General features: G+C 35.8%; 1 protein-coding gene across 4 annotated transcripts in view; it reads right to left on the reverse strand.

Moving 5' to 3' along the window:
• The window catches only part of LOC110826973 (uncharacterized), a 311,187-nt gene that overhangs the window by 208,433 nt on the left and 84,661 nt on the right, over positions 1-18,093 (reverse strand). For all 4 annotated transcript variants that reach the window (XM_087347823.1, XM_022058134.2, XM_022058125.2 and 1 more), the window contains one exon: positions 9,672-9,732. The gene's annotated coding sequence lies outside the window, so the exon portion shown is untranslated. The remainder of the gene's footprint in view (positions 1-9,671; positions 9,733-18,093) is intronic.

The following is an 18,093-nucleotide window of genomic DNA, read 5'->3' on the forward strand; positions in this document are numbered from 1 at the left end:
TAAAACGCCTTGTTCATTAATCGTATAGATATTTGACGCCATAATCTGAGTTACTTACTGACAGTGTCATTAAAAAACCAATAAATTAAAGTAGATGACTACTCTACCAATATAATAATTTATATCAATTACAGGTATAAAATTTTTGTTTTATTTATGGTTCCAATAACTGCAAACCGTATATAAATGACACTTGGATTCGAATGTCTTATGAGAAAAACAGTAGTCGATCACAGGGCCCTTGTCTTCAGTTCACCTCCACCATGTCGATTTCTGTTACAGAGTCCCAACACTAACACAATTCCTTAATATTCTCTACTTCGAACCACCTCTCCCAGTCACTCTTGTTATCAAGATGACGTTTCTAAAGAAGAATACTATGTCGCAGAAAATGACTTCACTTAATGCCACTTTCAATCACAGCTTACATTTCTTCCTCCCACGGGCTTTGTTTAGAATGGCATTGACGAAAATTGTCACGACTATCCATTAAGGTGAGATGAGGGAGCCAAGTGCCTTAGTTTCTCTACGATATGAATTGCTAGTGCTAAAAAGTTACTGTAGATTTATACTGAAGAATTCTACAATGCGGAAGTTTTTTTATAAGTTTAGTGAAATAATTCGTCCACGAAGTTAAAGACACGCCCAAAGATATCTTGAGAGTTACCTTACTTGTCATTTGATTTACCCACCCAACTCAAGGTCGCGCGAACAGGCGTTCTACTAACTGTTCAGAAAACAACTGTAGAATATACAATTATAATTAATTATCCCCTTCTCATTGCTTACAGTAAATTACTTTGTTAAACTACTTATGCTGGTGTTAGCCACTGCTTACGCGTGTCACCGTACGCAGTGCTGTGAGCAAGTAGTCATAGAAACGAAGCAAATGTTTTCTACAAGACTTGTACAGAAGCCTTCAATTCCGAAACTATCCCCGCTCGTCACTCAAATGGCCACTAAATATAACCTGCCTGTACAGTAAATCTGATAAATCTCTGAACTACCATTAGACTCCATTTTTAAAGTAACAAAATATAGCCCGTAAGGTCGAATACAACTGTTTTGTGTGTTTCTTAACTTCTGAAGGACTTAACGAGTTCGTATGTAGTAGTTACGTTACGTTTTAAATTAAACACCCAGTATAGTCTAAGACGAGTGTGTGACTGAGATAATGGTTTGAATCTCGTATGAGGTATGGATTGTGTCATGGTTTGATTATTTTCTTGTTTTTCAGTGTCGTGTTGCCCTTTGAACGTAAGGACCTTGAGAAAGACAGTTCTCCTGGCCAAAGGACCACAAGGAAAAGCCCCAAGGATTCTCGCTTTCAGATCATTTTAATGGGAGAGTTACACGCGTAATCCCTGAGGGAGACAGAGATACATTTTCATATATCCCTTACACCTGTAATAATTTACTTAATGCAAACAAAATTATCTCTACACTTGACAGGACCTGTTTCCTTTGTACCTTTTCTCACTAAAATTTGAAGTTGAAGACAACGAATTTTTTCTTACGTAATTTTTTTTTTAGAAATATGAGCAATATAACAACAAAAAATTCCCTAAAAATCTTGAAAACTGGAAGAAAGTTCGTATCTTTCACACAAAAGTAAATCTAGCAATGACATCAGACGATTATAACTTTAATAAAACGCGAGATTTATCAAATTCGCAAATGAATAATTCTGTGATGATGAACATTTTTTGTCGTCCAAATATTTCAGACGCCATAACGGCTTTACTACAGGATATATTTTCCGCTGTAAACTATTCTTCAGTATCAGTGGTATCACGTGCGCACGCCCTGTGGAAATTGAGCGCCTACCCCTACCTCTCACCCCTCCCCCCTTTTCTCATGCAATTAAGACGAAGGAGGGTGGGGGGTGAACGGCGCGGCTCCAATGATTGAGGCTGGAGATAGAGTAAATCATGTCTTTTGACCCTTCAAAAAAGGAAACCTATTACTGGTAAAGAGAGCACAGGAGTTGGATAGTAAGAGAAAGAGAGGTACAGAGAGACTACGAAGGGAAACTCACGTAAGAGGCGTAGGCGGACGGCGGAAGAGAGAGAGAGAGAGGGAGAGAGTGAGTGGGGGGGGGCCCGGGGGCAACCCATACAACTAAAAGAACAAATGGGCTTTTCTTTCTCTCTTTGGAGTATAATTTCACAGAGGAAATTGAGAAAATCTCATCTTTTGGGTCCGTTCATTTTTCATGCCATCTCCATCACGGGGCTTCGGTATTATATATAGCGTCCAGTTCAATTAAGGGTTGTGGTCCTGTGGGATGCTGAGTACTGGAAGAGGGGAAACGAGGAAGCAATACGACGTCGTAGGGGGGATGGGACAGTACCTCTGCTACCACGAGACGAACCCCAACTATCACTTGCTTTTTACCTGCTGTACTCCGTGTGGAATCACACTGCCCAATCAGCGACAAGTATTTAATAAAACAATTTAACTGTAAACCCAGTGCCTAGCTGGCTTTCTTGTTATAAAGTATCAGAGAGGTTCTTTACAGTTATTTATTTTTGGTTCTATCTGTAATTAATTCTTATATCTTCAAGATAAAATACGAACTTCTATTAAATCTAATAAATTTTAGAATTCGTCCAAGTTCCAGACAGTTCGGCTCGTTTCTTACGGTAAAGATTTGGACTAGCCATCTTGTGGTGACAAGACCTAACAGTTAAATTATAACAAAGAATACAAATGTAAAAATGTGCCTTGTAGATGGCTGTGTTCTGGGTTTCAGCACCGTCTATTCTAGTAGAAGTTTGCTAACATTTAAGTGGTTCATGCTGTGTCAATCATCAAGGCAAGATTTCTTTTCGGCGTCATAACTTAATCTTCAGATTACTCTGTTCCATTTGAACACCAACACGTAGTTATCCAAAATAAGCACAAAACTCACCTAAATAATGACAGTCCCTACCTCAAAGAAAACAGTTGTCACCGCGGCAACAATTAAGATGAAAGCCTTCTAACATATTGCGCCGTGAAGTCCATTAGAAGCTGCAATTAGTGAGTCTACGAGTCTACGAGTGTACATTGAGCCGACACCCAGAACAACAATATCGATATAAAAATCTATCATTTTCAGGGTATGGTATAGGCCTATAAATTTTAATAATCTTAACTGATCAAGTATTTATCACTCGTTCTTAGTTTAACAGTCAAAACATTATTATATATATATATATATATATATATATATATAAGAAATAAAAACAAATAAAAGTAACCGATAAAGATTTCAGAGAGAGAGAGACTGAGAAAAATAACGAAAATATCTTTAACAGAAATCATCGTTAAAATTAGAATCGTGTACTTAAAGAATACATCTAAAAACCGACTCAATCAAAACTGTACTGGGGCTTCACAAATTTTAATTACTTAATTAACATTTTATAAGACACGTCAGATTAATTTTGATATCAAATTATTTATATGCCCCATCAAGTAAAAATACATGTGCCGAAAAGGGCTTGACAAGAATTGTGCGAACGGGGGTCGAGAATAATTTGGAATAAATCAGACATGAATTGCCTTCAGACATCACGTAAAACCACAGACGTTTTTCAGGACTACTACTACGACCAAGACCGACATTCTATCATTACCTTCAAAATACAAACAAGTCGCTTTATTGTCCAGTGAAGTTCGTATTGGGCAGTTGTGCCGAGCCATCTTCAAGTTCAATTTGTTTTGAAGAACAGGGAACCGAAGTAATGATGCAGCAATACGGAACTGATTTATTTTCGACCTTAAGATATAAAGAAGACAAACGACTGCTTGTGGACAGGGCGATGTAAAGAATAATGGTCATCAAAATAATATTCCTGAACCATGTCTCATTAACTTCGACCGACTCCAACAAACCTGACATTAAAATTCCCACACAGGGGCAGCCAAACATATCGAAGACTCTACTTTCGACCCAGACATCGAATTACCAGTCTTTCTCGACTCTCACATATTTTCGTTGATATAATTCCTTCAGCTGAATGACTTACTGACAATTGTCTAGCAGACAATGGAAGACTGTCTCGCTGATTCGCTGACTTCCCTTCAACTCACAAACCCATCACTGAACAACACCCTAAATAAGTTTTATTTATCGAAACACATTTAAAAGCCATACTCTTGCAACAATAGCCACGGTGGTCTAGCGGTTAGAACGCTGGCCTTGTAATCCTGGGGTCTCTGGTTCGATTCCCAGCGTTGCCCGAATTTATAACTTGTGTTGGGCAAGGCCGTGGTCTAGGCAACACGGAGTTTTCCTCCGTGGCATCCCAACAATTACTCCATTCACACACAGAAGAAGGCAATGGCAAACCACTTCTGGATCATCTGCCAAGAACTTATATGAACAGGTCCCAGTCCGAGAAAAGGATGGAAGGATCCTGTTCATATGGACCTGTCCTCAGACAGAACACTAAATAATAATACTCTTGCAACATTTTGTTGCAAATACATTTAATAAGAACACTTATTTATAACTAAAAATTTGTTCTTGCTTTATTAGATCGTGTAAAATAAATGTTTAACTTTAAACAGAAACATTAATGAAATAAATCCTGTAGAATTGTCTGGTGGTCTGCTGGGTTCTTGCGCCGCGCAATGTTTTGGCTGTATGCCGGCCGACGTTTCGGACATCACAGAAAACCATCTATATTAACATGGCCGTTAAAACTTCAAACAATAGACTCTGTATAAATAACCCTCTTTCATAATTCAGTTACCAGACCATGTTCACACAACTGTGAACCCCGTGACGTAACAGATTCGTGCTGTGACAAACAGGAATCAGAGGCAGGAACTGAGAAGAAACGATGTCTGTGCATTCGATTATATGTATATACATCCCACAAACCCATAAAAGTGGTTACTGTGATTCAATAATTGGTACACTGATGGAATTTCATTTTAGGTTATGGGAAGTGGTGTAACGGTTCAAAATTTAAATCCCACCCATGGGAAATTTTTGTGTGGTTATAGAAACTCTGTCATATACTAATAAAAAGCTTACGTCGATCGATGTAGTGAGAAGGTAACCAGTCATATTAACTTAAAATATTAACTTTGCCAGTGTCACATACTATAGGAAAATCCGTGGAGGAATTAAAGACATTTATTTAATAAGGTTAATAACCAAATATATCCTGGGAAGCAAAATATATTTAACATCTATAAGATTAATAACAAACAAAATATTTCACATTTTAACAGTGCACGCCACAGTAAATTTGTCAGCAATACAGCTTTATATTCAGCAGGTACCGGTTTCAAATCTCGACATGAAAATCGGCTATGCAGAACCGAAATTTTAGTGAATTCCCTATGTCCTAAAAATGAATGAGGAGACTGTACATTCGAACAGGCCACTACAATTTCCTCCCATTTTCTCTACAATTTATAATTTACAAATTATCCTATTTGACGACACGTACAGGAAAAATCCATGGAACAGACTTTTTTTTCAAAACGTGACATTTGTTCAGCTAGTCAAAAAATCTAAGGTTTATTAACGTGTTTATAATAACCTCTCAACTCATTGTTACACTTTGCTCAATAAGTTCAGTTATAAAATTTTACTTGTTAGTTTCTAATTTTTTCGTTCTTTGCACTTTTCCAAAAATTATGGTTTTAAAATCAAAGAAGATGAGACGGGCAAAGCGTATAACACACATGAGAAAGAAAAAAATATGATACAACGTTTAATAGAAGAATCTGAAGAGGAGAGACTACTTGGGAGACCTAGGCACATGTGGAAAGATAATATTAAAATGAATCTTAAATAGGATCCTAAAAATTGTCTTGTGAACACGTAATAAACATTCTAAACTAACTAACTAACTAACTAACTAACTAACTAACCATCTGAACCAACACGTCCAACACCGACAATACCTCCCTTCCGGAAAACGATCACTGGGTAGACCAAGAAGGAGATAGGAGGATAATATCAAGATGGATCTTAGAAAGGTGGTTAATAAAAAATCCAGTTTCGTACAATGCGGTAAATGTATGTGTCAACGTCAGTCTCCAAAGAAAGAATCTGTTCTGTGGAATATTTCGAAAGAAAAGCTAAGATTATAGCTACTAAGTCAGTTCAGACTCCCCTACTTTCACCCTCTACCTTGAGACACTATAAATTGCACTAATATGCCACGACAGGTTACAATTTAATGTATTGCCATTTCGTCTTCTCTGGAAGCACGGAGCTGCAGCAAACAGCTTTTCTATACTCAACGAGGTTTTAACGGCGTCAAATCTAAAAGCCTTAGTCAGCCTAAAACTCTCTCTCCCTCCCGCCTTCGGCGTTATGTGTGTACAATGCCTGCTCAGAATACATTACAATCGGAAACAGAATGTCTTATACTGCAGAGATATAGGATGACGTGTATAAAACTTGACAAAGCTTGCTTACCTATTCTGAGTGTGTTGGAATCACAGAGAATTCTTGTTTCGTGTTCGTTTTTCGCCCTCTACACGTTAAATAACTGAATAACAAACTAACGAGTCAGTTTTATGGATGGAAAGCATTTCAAAGTGAGCTTTGTAATTTTCAAGTACTATTAGGGTAGCCAAATCAAGGAGGATGATATGGGATGGACATTTAGAATGCACTGGATGACATTATAATGTATGCAACATTTATCATAACTTGGAAAACTCACTCTTAGGTTAGGGAATCTATAGTAATCCTTAATGGATAACTGGTAATCATTTCCTGTTAAGGAATTTTGGGCCTTACGTAAGTGTGTTTATTATTATAACCATTACGATGGTATGATAAACTGTTTTTGTTGAGAGATTTTTCACTTTAAGGATAATAATATAACCGTTACCATGGTAATGCTGTTAAGGGATACCTGTTATGTACAGTTATTTTAACCTCGATATAAGATCACATTTGAGATAAGAATAATTGCGATCGTACTATATTCCTTAATTAAGTATACACAAGTAGTGATATTAGTGTTTTGTTAAACAGTTTAAATTAATTTTAATTTTTATATATTGCTTTGTACAAACAATTCTCTGAAACAAAATTTTATTCTATCCTTTGCCTTTGTATGTATACGCATTTCTATACAAAGCAGAAAAATATTTGTTAATGTGTTAACACTTCAGAGATTTCGTTCTGAACACCATTTTTTTAATATTATAATTGGTGTGATAATGTGGGAAGTCACTCAACTGAAAATAAGAATAGCAGATGGAGGATTTGTGGACTATTTAAGTACTATTAAAGTCTCAAGAAGGACTCTGTTCAATGGAATTACTTAACATGTTAAGTAAAATGGATCAAATGATACAGTGTAACTAAAATGTTCGTAACGCTTGAAGTAGAGGGATGATTAATGTTACATTCTCACGAAAGGACGTTACACATGCCAGCAGGTTAGGTAAGGACAGGCAGAGACAGCTCGTAACTTAATTTCGGGGACTTCAGAGTTCACAGCGTGGAAAGTAAAAAAAAAAGTATAAATATTATACAATAATTGCCAGTAAACCCTTTAAAGTTTCAGTAGGATTCAAGAAGTATTTAGAGTCATAAATGATAAATAACAAATATATGGTGAACAGAATATGATAAACCCACGTAGCTGTCTTCTGGGTTGTAGCTCCGTGTAGTCTGGTAGAAGGTTTAGAGGCATGTGCTGCCTCTATCATCAGAGGAAGTCCAACTGAAACGTCGATAAATTCCTACCTGGTCTGATGTCAATTAAGTTGCAATTGGAACTGAACATGCTTGAGGTGGATACGTAATAAATTGTATGAAATATTTTGTATTAAAATTTACAAATGTGGTACTGAAACTAAAATTTGAAGTTATACGTTGCAGATTTAGTGTCAAGTGAAATCTGTGCTACGGAAAGACGTTACATACAGAAGATTAACACTAAATGTTATGATTATTAATTTAGTTATGACTCATCTCACTGCACAAACATGTCAAGGAAACAGGAGCAGATGTTTTGAGACAATTTCCTGCTTTTATCGTGGTCGATAAGTGAAATATGTTTATTATGTCAGCAAACCGACGAAGCAAGATACTGTGTGTGCTATTTATAATTTCATGATTACATTAACTTCCTACAAGTCACTGTGATGATGGGTGATAATTTATTCCGAGTCGATTTCCGTTGAAACTGAATGTCATGGTGACATATTAAACACAGGCATGCATCCAGGTATAACATTTTTCCGATGGTGGGAATTTTACAGTACGATATACGTATTAGATAGTTTTCAGATTAACTACCTCCATGAAACTCAGATCGTAAGCTCAGCAAAAAAAAAAAAAAAATTATGGAATCGGTTCATTAACGTGTTCATAAGAGCTAGCCAGATAAATCCAATCCACAATCTTAGCCCCATTCCTCTAAGATGTATTTTAGTATTTCTCTACCTCAGGCCTACCAACCAAAATGTTTTACAAGTTTCCCATCTACTACATGTGTGTTACATGTCCATCTATCTGATACTACAATTAATATCCGGTGAAGATTATATACCAAGTATATAATTCTTAATCCTCCTATCACTTTATTCTTCTTAGGTACAAATACTCGACTTTCTAAGATATTGTAGGTGCGTCATATTGTGATTTTATTTAAAAATAGTATTAAAATATATTAAAATTGTCCGTCAATCACAATAAAGTAATATAAGATAATTAAATGGTTAAAATATTATCTTTTGTTCCGTATCGAGTACTCGATTTACATATGGAACATTCTCGACATGTTTCGGCTTTCATAGAGCCGTCATCAGGTGTATGTTATAAAGTCTTAACTCGACTTTCATTAAAGTAGGTGTAAATATCACAACACGACTATCGCATTCAAATACGTCTTGAGCAATCAAAACATGGACTCGTTGCGAACTACTGGAAAGGAGGTAATACTAGGTGAACTGCGAAGATAAAATTTTGGTAGGTAATTCTTGTGTATAATTCGATAATGAAAATATACCTACAGCTCCAAGTATTTCCAACAAAACATTCAAAAATTTGGTATTCTATAAATTCCGAAAGAAGTAGCTGTGATTCAATTCTGAAATATAACACAAAGAGATAGTTTATTCTCTTAGTTTACGTGAATCTTCATTTGTTTATGGTTTATTTAACGACGCTTTGAATGAATAAATCTTTTCAGTACATTGTTTCCTCAAAGCAGCATATAAACATTAAAATCAACAAATTTTGAATAAGAAAAGTATTAAAATCAATATATACTAGTTAAATTAAATAATATAATTCAATTAAATTTCTCGCAATATAAAATGTGATTATATATATCAAGGTTTTAACAAATCTGCTGGAAGAATAACCAACAACCAACAGTTTCCTACTACATAGATTACGTAGATTATAATGATGATTGGTATTATAATGATGAAATTTGAGGGAATAAAGTTTCGGCTGCTTATTAATACAATTCGTCACTCTAATCTATAAACTCATCCTTTTTCTAACGTTTATCTCATTACAGTTAAAATTATAGAACGAACGCCTAAAAAATTCGGACAACAATAAAGAAAAAACCGTACAATATAATTAAATAAAATTGTGAAAGGGAATTTTATGTGTAATCGATAACATACATATAGATGTAGAAGGATACCATGCAGAAAACATGTGTGTAAGATACACTTACCCTTAATTCTGCCGCCCTGATAAATCTCAATCCAGTGTTTTCGTGTCAGATTCTTCGCATCCTAGAACAATAAATAAAAAAAATCACAATAGTAAATTCAGCGTTCAAATAATCTATTGTTTTTCTTATATTATATATAATATATATGTATTACATACCTATTTACATTTTTATTCGCTGTTTGCAAATATTTATATTAATTAACGCATATACAACCAACCACGCCTGTTTGTCCGTCCGTCCGTCCAATTCGCTGTTTCTATATTTAAAAATTAAAACTTCTATAATATAAAATAAGTTCTATTTGCCACTCCAAAGTATGCAATAATTTGAATCCATAACTTTACTGTGTAGCTCGAAACAGCGTCACTTTTCGTGTATTTATATGAATATCGCCCCAAGAACGTCTGAAAGTTCCTACTCTACTTTTCTCTCAGAAGAAGAAGAAGAATAAGAAGAAGAAAAAGACATTGCATACATAATGCAAACAGACGTGTCCTCTAATAGCACTACAACGCCAAGCTTATGGAGTCTACAAATGTAAGACTTTTATTCCTTTAGAAACAGAGCTGGGGTGAGTAAGTGAGGCTATTGGAGGAGTTTGGATTCTGTCGGCAAATATGGTGGGATCAAGTTAGAATGGCAAATCACGAGAACTACTTGGTAGAAAAGATACAGCATAGCCGAGTTTGTTACGTGCGGGACTGCAGCTCTATAGGAGCACCGTACAGCCATCAATGACATATCATCGTATAACGTCGCAGACCGAGGAGGCAGGATTTGTAACTAAACTACAGTACGTCACAAAAGTATCGATTACTTAATGAACAGGATGTAAAACATACTATAAAAAATCTTAAATTTTTCAAACACACAGAGACTAGCTGTAAAGTGTTATAAAACCACGATTTATTTTCACACGTCCAAACGATGACAAATTCTACTACGGCATGAGGTTTTAAATGGGTTCAAATGAATCAGGAAAATATCCAATGACGGTTCATATAAGACGGGAAATACCCAGAGGAACTGAGACATCACGTACTCAATAAGAACTCTTGTGTCCACTAGGTCAGGCGAAACGGTGTACAGCAAATAACGTTAAAACGAATGTGTTCTGTGATGTAGCGACGTTTCGGAGGTGCTTGTTGCCTCCATCATCGCCCTAATGATAGATGCAGTATCTCTGAAACGTCGGTAAACTTCTACCAGACTCCAGAAGAAAGCCATCTTCAAACTCGGCGTTATGAAAAAGTGAAAGGTCAATTACCAAGTAACTTTTGTGGAATCACATTGTACGTAACCTACTGGGTATTATTTCGACTTTATAATCTTTTTGGGGAATGGACCTCGCGTTAGAAAAATCAAAATGTAGAAACTGATCGAAACGGACAGAATGATTGGCTGCGATCAAAAACATGCATGTCTATTTAGCGTGAATTCTAACACTCGACCAGAGACAGCCATCGTTAAAGAACAGATTTTTACCAATCTAATTAAGGAAACATTCATCCTGATTGTGTTATAATCCACCCTTTCATAGTGGATATCGTGTGAAGAAGATTACAACAAAGAGAGAGAGAGAAAGAGAGAGAGGGTATATAAGCAATTAAAGAGTTGATGGATGAGGAGTGCTTCGAGGCATATTGGATTCTATTGTCCATAGTTTTGTTGAGTTGGGGGTGTGGACAGTCAATTGTTACGACGTGGCCCACCTTGATTACAGCGGGGGGTAGAAAGATGAGGTTAAAATCCCCATGTGAGCGACTGGGGAATGTTTTTAATCAAACACTACCCCTCCCTCATGGCGCCTATACTAAATAAATGCGAAGGATAATTTTAGAAATAAAATTAACGGAATAAATTGTCAATATTGTTTACTATAACGTTACAAACTCGTGACCTTGAATTCATTAACGACATTGTTTTAAACATGTTACCGTAAAATCCCGAATGTTGGTAAAAGTCCGAAAACATTTAATTTCCTTATAAAATAATTAATACAGAATTAACACCTGAAAAATAATAGTCACGCGAACCATATATGACATGCGATAAAGCAGACATATAACAATCCTATAACACACTCTCTAAATTCTGCATGTAAATAACCATTATAATTTCCACATTTGTGTTTTTAAACCCTTGTCATCCATCTAAAAATAATAAAATACTCTTACATTGTCGATAAAGGTCTTCTGAGTTGTTACGCCGCGTGGAGTTGTAAGCAGACACAATAAAATATTTAACCTTGAGTCTGATTCGATCTTGCTGCCATCTACACACGTGCCAGCATGCTAGTTCTTTATGCAGACGTGACACTACAGTGATACCGTTTAGCAAAATCCCTGCCTACAGGACCATACAAAGTTACAACCCAGAAGACTTAACATCGACTTCTTCACTACCACAGAAACCTCAAATGTCATACATTTATAAGGACTCCGTATAAAGTAATTAGTTTTCTTTGCATGTTCCTCTTAAGAGATTGCAGTGTGTTCAAATACTTAAATCTGTATCTTTAACTTATCTGTGGATCTAGACAGAGAGAAACTTGATTAGACAAAAACGAACACACTTTGCTTTAACACGCATTCTGCATATTTATCGGTTCGTTTTATTAAACAGCGTATTTAATAAGACTCTTTATTCTAAGATAAGATTATCTAGATCGGCATTTGTCTTGTCTTATTACGTGGACAGGTTTAAATATCAGACACCGACTGTTAGCTTCTCGATAATTAGTCTACTCCATGCAGTTAATTAAAAAGGTCACTTTCAGTGTCTCATTTACATCGACAGAAACTGAGAAGGTTAAACTACAGGCTTTGTCTCTCTGTAGTTACTAACGGAAACCTTCTATAGTTGAGTCTGTAATTGTTGATTACAAGATAAATCGCTGTAAAAAAAAATCATTCGAAATTAGAAACCAGAAATTTTCACACATACACAGTAGGACCCAGTCCGGATCGTTGGTTCAGTTTTCTGACGAAGAATGACTAAGAACACGAAATAAGATTCGTGAACTGTCAGCAGCCATACACAACTCGCCAAGCAGTCGGAGGGAGGGGAAACGAAGCGCACATGTTTCTCGCCATGTCGTCACGTGACTTTCACCTTTGCTTCTCCCTCTGATAGTACAAAATCAGCAGACTAGTTAACGGACTAACAGCAGAGTGTAACTTGGATTTTCGTCGCTAATTGGTGGTAAACCCTGTTGGATTACGGATATGTTCGCTTAATCTAATCATAATGGGATCAATAATAATAAATTAACTGTATTTTCGTCTATCTGGAGTAATTATGCAACTCTATACAAATACATAATCTTAGATTATCGATTTGTTCGATTAATCGGGAACTTAATTTATCTAGTCCAATGTAATTAGTAATGGATCTAGCTCGGATAATTAGGGATTTCTTTCGAATAACAGACTAACAGCAAAACCCAGTAACAAATTAACAGAGTAATATCAAACCCCATTAAGAAATTAACTGTAGTTTACCACTAATTATCGATAACAATTTAGATTGACAGCGTTTCGATTACAGTTTTTCCGAAAAACAGAACACCGAAAAGCCTAATAACACACATAATCCCCGGTTTATTTTCAGCAACATACACACACCGCATACACACGGGGCTACGAACAAATCAAGATCTTCGTAATTATCTTTAGAAATAATAATATTAATTTAGTATAAACATATTCAACCAATTAATGGTATATGGTGACGTAAATTTGCCCCACGTGCTGTAAGCAAGCATCACGCCATATAGACGTATGGGAAAATGGAGTTATAACGCCACGCATTCTTGACCTCGATACTAGATTGAATCCCAGTAAACATTTGGTCAAAAATCTTTACGTATGTCCATGCTGGAAAGAGAAGAAGAGAAAAAGTTGTCAGTGGAACCACGGTTCCGGAGAATTTGACGTAAATACGTCTATACGGAAAGGAAGTTTATATATTGGCTTTATTCTAAATATTTCCTTTATACCCGCTTTACAATTGAGTAAAATTTGATTAAGACTTTGCTTATTTAACTTGAATTAGTTACGCTTAAGATGGGTCTGTGGTAGCTGAATGTAATGTAAAGTAATGTAAGGTAAGGTAAGGTAATGTAATGTAATGTTTTATAGGTAACAACAATGCCGAGTAAACAGATGTTCCTTAGGTAACCATTATTGTCGATCTGTTGATAAACAGATGAAGTTTCCCAGGTAACCATTGTTCTTTATTTGTTGATAAACCATTGTTACACTTTTTCGTTCCACTTTTTGCCGAATGACACTGACCCTAAAATATAGACGTATTTACGTCAAAAAGTCACAAAGAAGATAAGAAAATAAAGAAAAATGGAGGAATGAGATGAGGAATAAGATAAAGGGATAAAATTAATACAAAGTAAAAGGAACTGAAAAGATTGTTATGAATTAAACGTTGGATTTAACCGATACGGGATAAATAAAAAAAACATAATCATTTAGCATCTTCCCCAAATATAATCTTTAATAATATCTGCAGAATGGTTTCAGAAACCAAACAGATGAACGTATGAATACCTACAGATAACATTTTAACAAAACTAAAAACTAAGAGTAATCAACGTTCACTACGACATATTTATGATTTATGCTCTCATCCATGTGTTATGGTTACTGAACCAGTAAATTATGATTGACCTGGAATGTGCCACACACAGGGCGAACGATACAGGATATTACATTGCGGGTGGGTAAGATGTGGGTGGCTTCTTAAGTTTCCAAGTATTATAAGGACTGGGTGTGGAAGATTGGCTTCAATGAATGTCGAGTTGGATTGCACTACAATTCACAATTCTACTTCCAGCTGAGAGTAGAAGCTTTTTGCTGGTATAAAATGCTGATTGGTACGATACGCGGCGAAATTTGGTCGCTATTCAATACAGAAAAGCGAGTAAGTGAAATACAGAGAAATAAAATGGAATAGGAGAGAGAAATAGGAGAAGTGAGTAGCACAGAAATGTACATGACTCGGATTTAGACACAAACGTCTTATCAGTGGTGTTATATTTCAGAATGTTATGATGAAAATTATTTTCCTAACACGGGTTTCTAGAATTTTCTGTACGGTTACTTTAATTTTCAGGTCAGTAGCAGTAGCAAACAAGGACCACGGACGCTTTCAACCCCTCGAAGTCGAACCTCGACTAAATACTATATAAGAACTTAGTCTGTACCGCAAAGGAAACACTTCGCCATTACAAAGATAATGTTATTAGTGATTGTTAAAGGTTGTACATATAATTCCCACTGGGCTTTAAAGGGTTAAATAAAACTTCCTATTATAAATATTCACCCAACAGTCAAAAGATAGAGTTATTGAGAAGCTGACAGTTACTTAGCTAGTCAAGAAACTCCCCACTTTTTATGGAACCCAAAGATTCATTACCGTGTTTACAAGGGACCGCCATTGGTCCATATCCTGAGCCACATAAATCAAATCCACATTCTCTTACTATTTCATTTAAGCTCTATATATTATTATTCTCCCATCTAATCCTAAGTCGTCCAAGTGGTCGCTTTCCTTCAGGCTTTCAAACCAAGAACTTCATGTAAATCTCATCCCAGAATAAATCCATTTTCAAATAGAAATTACTTTCTTAAACACGAATAACAAATTGATAATTATGACGAAGACCAGTCTAGTTTTGTTTGAGGTACGAGTTGAGTTAAAAAACATATTTACTGCTATTTCATGCTCCATAGTGTCAAAGTACAGAATTATCGAAATGTCATGCAATCCGTAGACAAATTTAGAGGGGGGCGGGGGGGGGGGGTTGAAACATATGTAGTACAATCTCGCGGTTTAAAATTCCGCTAGAGGACATATCTCTGTTTCTCCATTGCGCTGTTGCCTACAACAGATCTTCCAGTAGATCAATTCTCCGTCCACGGAATCCTAAAAAATTATAACATTATTACTAACGCGGACCACGTCATTGACTTAATCCGAATTTGGTTGAGAAAAAATACGACAGAAGAAAATTTTGACACTACAACGCCGTGTAGTCTCCTAACAAGATACCAACGTTTCGGAGAAACAAGCTGTTTTCATGTTCAGGGCTAAAGTTTTTACATACAGTTGTCTCACTAAATAGGTCCATTATCTGAGGTTCTCACACGATTGATAGTAATATTATTTTTCTACGAATCGTTGATAGCTTTGAGTCTATGACGTCAAACCCAGAACAATATCCTCACTGTCGTGAGATCCTGAAACCTCAGATAATAGACTGTCGACGTCAAAATCAGATTTCGGACATTTACAAACTGTCTTACGTTATATATGTCATTACACAAGGTATTATTTCTAGTGGTTATGAACTTTAACGCGAGTTACATAACCATTAGCAACTACTGGACTGACTTATGATTTTGTGTTAATCCTACAACTCTGAATTAAGAGTTTTTACTAAGTTACAAGTAAACACTTAAAATTATTCATTGTCAGGACTTTTCCCATCGTCTGATCTTTAAAACCACGACGTTTCGGAGGCTGGTTCCGTCTCCGTCTTCCATCGTGGTTTTAAAGAACAGACGATGGGAAAAGTCCTGACAATGAATAATTTTAAACTAACATCGTCAAAATCATTTAGAATTGAATTACAAGTAAACAGTTTAATAAAAATGAAGTTACTGCAATAAAACAAGCCAGTAGTTGAGTATTTTACGTAGTTTCCTATACCGCACTGCTATTATGTTTGCTCTTTTTCAATTTCCCGCGTTTCAATTCGAGTAAAGAAAAAAAACATCTCTACGGGGTCGATCTGATACGGATAGTAATACACTGTCTCTCGTCGTCTCTCTCTTTTTTATTTTATCTCGTCCATCAGTAATCACAGTCTGAACGTTTTCTGTTGCCGCTAACTTGAAATTGAAAGCACGCCATTCAACTGCTCGCCATCTCGCTTCTTCACCCGCAGTCAAGAAGGTTGGCCAAACTGCGCGGAGAACAAGCGAAGTCGCCAATTTCGCTTACATCGTACTAATGGAAGTGAATTCAACTATGTGTCACAAGACTTATTTAGGAAAAATCTAAATAGTTACACACGTCTTTTAGTCACAAGAATACACACAAACATATAAACTCTTATTAAATCAGGAGTTACGTATAGTTACAGATCGACCTTAAAAGATATTCAATTCAATTAATTTATTTACGTGATTGCCAACAGCAAGAAGCCAATAATAGACAAACACTGATAATACATACAATAATAATGAAATAATAATGAAAACTATTTCACAAACAGATTAACTAAATATTTAATATATTATATATACAGTATTGAATATAACAGCCAAATACAGGCAAACCCAAAAAAGAAACAATATTATACACAAAGAAAAATAAATAAAAGCAAATAATCCACATAGGAAACACTAATATAAATGTAAAACGTTAAAGAAATACAAAAAACATATAACGAAGGTAGATTATCTATCAAGATAAACTGTCATATTTAACATACCTATTTAAACTGAATAGGTTTACAGAGCTAAATAAAATTTAAAAATTATAAAAAATGGTAAGTAGGTCAAAGTATGGAAGGAAGTGTTCTCTAATATACATGAATTCAACAAAACTCTCAAATCCTATTTCATTATATTATATTATATTATATTATAATTCTCTATCTAAACCAAGATTTCTAAGCTTCTGTCGACATCCAATTTTCCTATCAACATTCTTATTCACTTCTCTTGTCTCCTTAAGTGCTACATGTCCTGCCAATCAAATCCTCCTTGATTCAATGATCGTAGCTCTATTATCGTGAAGACTCAAAAATCAGTTTCTTATTGCAGGATTTCTGCGTTGCTTCGGCTCGATAGACCTCCTAGCTCTAACTTGTTCCTCACTCTCGAAAAAGTGTATACGAGTATTGCTTTATGCCTTTCACATCTATGGTGGCGACTCCTAATTGAAAACCCAGGGTCTGAGTGTGTGGGACGGATCCAGGGACCCACAGGAAAGGAACACGTGGAAAAAGGACTGTGAAGGGGGTGAGGGTCACAGATCCGTGACAGGTCTCTGATTGAAAATACGTGGCAAGGGGAAAGATTGTACCGGGGGGTGTATAGGAGGTCTGACAATTAAATAACCGGACTGACACTTTTACGGAGCATCTCGAAACATTTGTAATTTCGATGTTTATTCATTCGACGGTCAGTAGTCCGAATAATGGAACTTCTAACGACAGGATGATTAATAAATAATGAACTGTGAAAGATATTGATGGAAGCGGTCGTGGTTTTATTTAAGAAACAACCTTTGAACTCGTCAGTCAGAATAATCGATGTCCAGACCGAGATTTGAACCCGGGAAAATCTAAATACTTAATGATAACTAAGATGCGGTGTTGGTTAGCAACTGT

This window comes from Zootermopsis nevadensis, unplaced genomic scaffold (genome assembly GCF_977971745.1).
Source record: "Zootermopsis nevadensis isolate Lab colony 2312 unplaced genomic scaffold, Znev_1.0 Znev_ptg000012l, whole genome shotgun sequence".
Lineage (NCBI taxonomy): Eukaryota > Metazoa > Arthropoda > Insecta > Blattodea > Termopsidae > Zootermopsis > Zootermopsis nevadensis.